The 4,473-nt window shown below is 40.0% G+C and overlaps 1 pseudogene; it reads right to left on the bottom strand.

Moving 5' to 3' along the window:
• Positions 1 to 2,432: 2,432 nt before the first annotated feature.
• Positions 2,433 to 3,267, bottom strand: LOC141421327 (eukaryotic translation initiation factor 4E type 3 pseudogene; annotated as a pseudogene).
• Positions 3,268 to 4,473: the final 1,206 nt, after the last annotated feature.

Genomic DNA, 4,473 nt, shown 5'->3' with positions numbered 1-4,473 from the left:
ATGATGATTTCAACAGGTATAAAAATCCTCTATTCATTCTTGTATAGAAAGAACATCAACCATATTCACCTTCTTTATTTCCTTCTTTTACTCTCCCCCTCCTGTTAGTGCCGTTCCCTAAGTGTGACCTGTTTTTCATTGTCCTTTGTTGTTTAGGTGTCTGTTCATTGTTCAGTAGGATTTTGACCTGGGAATTATACCTGCATATGCATTGTGCTGAGTCAATATAAACCCCTACACTACACTGTCTCATCCTTTTCTCCCATCCCATGTTGTCTGACAGTTTTCAGTGTGTTTCCTTGTGTGTGGTTCCTACACAGATGGGATGTATTTCATAATTTTTTGCTATCTTTCTTCCTGCTTTTCCTCCTCTCTTGGTCTCCTCTATAAGTCACACATTCTGATACAGTTTCTGTATATATTTCCATGTATATATAATATTGCATGTATTTATATTGGGCCTATATTCCACATATGAGAGAAAGCATATGGCCTTTGGCTTTCTGAACCTGGTTAACTTCACTTAAGATGGCACTCTTCAGTTCCATGCATTTACCTGCAAAAGGGAAAATTTCATTCTTTTATATAGCTGAATAAAATTTCATCATATAAACACCATATTTCTTTTTTTTTTTTGAGCCTAACATTCCTATTACTTTATTTTTACTTCAAAGGCTACATACATGCAAAAGTTGAACATGTCATCACAAATGCTTTAAATAAAGTTCAAAAATAAAAATTCCTTAAAATTCGTTTACTTATGGAAGTATATATGACAATTATCATGAGGTCAATTATATCCTTTTTTCTAATCTTCAGAAAAATACTTATATCATAAAAAGTAATTTCAAGTAATGTCCAAAATAATTTTTTAAATCTTTGAGGAATAATTTTAAAACAAGTTAAGTGTTTAGAGAAATACACATCGTTTAGAGAAACAGGCTTTTGCTAGAGGGATCTAATATCCTTATATGTGAAATTGCTAAAGAAACTCAAGTTTAGACAAAAGAATTTTAAAAATGATCATTGATTACTATGGCTGATGTAGTTAGTAATACAAGAGGAGGGCACAACTTTTATAACAGACACTACTGAAAGTCATTTAAAATATTTGAATGGGGAACTTTATTTACGAACAGATGTGAGAGGCTTAAGAGTAGACCCACCTCTCTGTGCTGGTGAACATCGCAAAAGGGATCCAAAATCCTGGGTGCCAGGAAGTCCTGGATGCACTGCCCTTTTAGAGAGATGTGTAAGCGCACACTAGTTCCCATGACTCCAACAAATCAACAACGGGAAGGGCTTATTCAAACGGACCTGCCCTTTCTCAGGAAAAAAGCACCCAGAGACTGGGCAAAAAACCAAAAAAGCCAAGAGAGGGAACTCCGTGCATTCAGAGTGAGGCTCAATACTTCCGAGATTTCCTTCTACTGAAACCAGTATGTCTTTGGTAGTATATTACCATATACCGACATTTCCTGTAATGGACATGTACAGGATGCACTTAAAATTCAGCTTTGTGAGTGTTCTGCAGCCTGGAAATGAGACTCAACTTCCTGCTCCTACATGAAACTGGAGGAGAAGGCTACCCAGATTGGAGGGCCATTGATTATCAGAAATGACACATGACATGGGTATGAAAAGGGACCACTTAACAAAGTGTGTTAGAATTGATTTGGAATGTCCTCGTGGGTAAACACACTCACACTTTGGGAGAAACTCAATTGGAACAATTAAAAAAGATCACCTCCTGTTTAAATCAGAAATATCATGTTTCCTACTGGGAGAAATTGCCTGCCACTACCCCATGCCTTCCATTGAAAAGGCCAAATTAACAGTCTGGTTAGAAATATTTGCACAGAGAGTCCCCAGATCTAGAGTTTAATTTCTATCCCGATACTGAACTGAGACTAAAAATTTCAGGTTCATCAAACCAATTGTTATATTCCCTTTTTGCTTAAAAAAAAAGTCTTAAAAAGGAAAAATAAAAAGATATGTGTGCTGGCAGTGCAAAATTAGGCTAAGTATGGCTTTTCTTTTCTCTGGGACAGAAAAAACAAAACAAAACAAAAAAAAATCAGTGCCCAGCTCTCAGTATGAAGGAATGTGTCACAACAAATACTCAGAAGACAGGTTTCACCACGCTAGTGTTCCTCTTCACACAGTGTGGTTTCAAAGAGGTATTGTCATGATTCTACATATTCTCATTAACTAGGTACAGCAGAGCTACTCAAAGAGAAACTGAGTTCTTGTGCCTCAATAAAAGGGGAGTGTAGGAAACAATAATTAGCCTGTATAAGGAAATTTAAAGGGCAAAAAAGAAAATAAGTTGGAGTGAAAAGAACAAAGAATTTCGAAAACTACAAAAATTTTTTTTAAAAATAAGCGAATGATACGATGATGGTAGAAACTTCCCCCTACCCCCACCCACACCTGCCACTTTGATCCTAAGCGCCCAACCTGCAGGGACAGAACCCACTCTAAATTGAGCAGCATCGGGCTTCCGCATGTCTTCTCTTCACTCTTCCTGCTGTTAAGACCTGTTCCAAAACCAATCAGCAAAGGACAAAGAATTCTTTACAGAGTGCAATTACTGTTTTCCACGTCCACCTTCAAAAGCATGATGCTCTTCATGGGGTTTATAAAACACTGCTTTAAAAGGTATGTGGGGCAGAAGTTTATAGATCTTTTCCAACACGGTCGCTTCACCAACTAAAGAGGCATTTACGTTCCAGACTTGGATGACATCTTCTCGGTCCCGAACACTGACACTAACTCCTATTACTTCATCATCTGCTGCTGCGCAGTCAGTGAACTGCTCCCCGATGGTGGCTAATAGCAACTCTTTCCAAACTGTGGGTGTGCTGTCCTTGGGAACTTTCATCTTCCACACACCACCCTTTGCATTACTCTGCTCTTCCAAAGTGGTCACCTCTCTCCTCTCATTAAATGATAACTACATCTCAAAGGCAGGCTGGTCATAGGGGGGATATTATTGTACACACTCCAGAAGATGTGCACTGTCTGCACTGTGCAGATTTTCTTCAGGTTTGAGGCGCACCCAGCTGCTGTGGCACCAGAGAGTGATCTGTCTAGCCAGAAGGTCCAGGGCGAGTGCAGCGGCACCCCGCCCGGCTCTGGCCTCAGCTCCGCGAGATGCTGCAGGCCGAGCAGCGGCCCGGGAGTAGCGGAGGCGCCAGCGTCGCGGGGCCCCGGCGGCTCCCGGGCCCCGGCAGGGGGCGCGGCGGCCGGGGGGGGCAGCACCATTTTCTCCGCTCCGCCTGCCGGGCCGGCGGACGCCTAAATACCATATTTTCTTAACCAATTCATCCATTGTAAGCCATCTTGACAATTCCTGAAGTTTGTCTATTGTGAATAAATAATGATGCAATAAACATGGGTGTGCAGGTGTCTTCTTTATTGTAATCTGACATACATGACTTCTGGTATATCTGTAGAAGTAGAATTGATGGCAGTTCAACTTTTAGGTTTCTTTTCTGCGCTTGGGTTTGTACTCAAGACCTCACACTTCCTAAGTAGGTGCTACTCTACCAGCTCCTTTTTTTTATGATGCGTTTTTTCAAGATATGGTCTCCCAAAGTATTAGCCCAGGGCTGGATTCAAATTACAATCCTCCTGATCACTGCCTCCTGAGTAGTTAGCATTACAGGTTTATTTTTAGTTTTTTTGAGGATCCTCTATAGTGTTTTCTATAGTGATTTTAGTAGCTTGCATTCCCACCAACAGTGTATGAGAGTTCCTTTTCTCCACATCCTCACGAATATTTGCTTTTGTTTTTGTTCTTTGTGATAGCCCTTCTAATCTGAGTGGTTATATACTCAAATTAATATGGTAACCTCATTTTAACCTGAGTGAAGTGGAATCTTAACATGGTTTGCATTTCCACTTCCTTTATGGCCAGGGATGTTGAGCATTTCTTCATGTGTTTTCTAGTCATTTGGATTTCTTCCTTTGACAAAGCTCTGTTCAGATCATTTGTCCCTTTCTTCATTGGGTCATTACTTTTGTGAAGTTTAGTTTTTTGAGCTCCCTGTATATTCTGTTTATTAATTCTTTGTCAGATGTATAGCTGTCAAAGCTGTACATCTTGTCAGATGCATGGCTATTCTGTGGGCTACCTCTTCAATTTGGTGACCATTTCTTTTGTTTTGAAGAAGCTTTATAGTTTCTTGTAGTCCTACTTGTCAAGTTACAGAGCCACTTGTGTTCTACTTAGGAAATCACTCCCTGTAACTATTATTTCCAATTTATTCCTTGCTATTTCCTGCATTAGCTTCAAAGTTTCAGGTATTAATCCTGAAATTTTCAGGTCCTTAATCCACTTTGAGTTGATACTTGTGCAGGGTGAAAGACATGGAGATATCCCATAACATTTGTTGAAGAGGCTTCTTTTCTCCATTGTGTTTTGGGCACCTTTGTAAAATATCAGGTGGGCATAACTGCTGGGATTCA

Source organism: Castor canadensis, chromosome 3 (assembly GCF_047511655.1).
Source record: "Castor canadensis chromosome 3, mCasCan1.hap1v2, whole genome shotgun sequence".
Lineage (NCBI taxonomy): Eukaryota > Metazoa > Chordata > Mammalia > Rodentia > Castoridae > Castor > Castor canadensis.
This window is presented reverse-complemented; position numbering and strand designations above follow the sequence as displayed.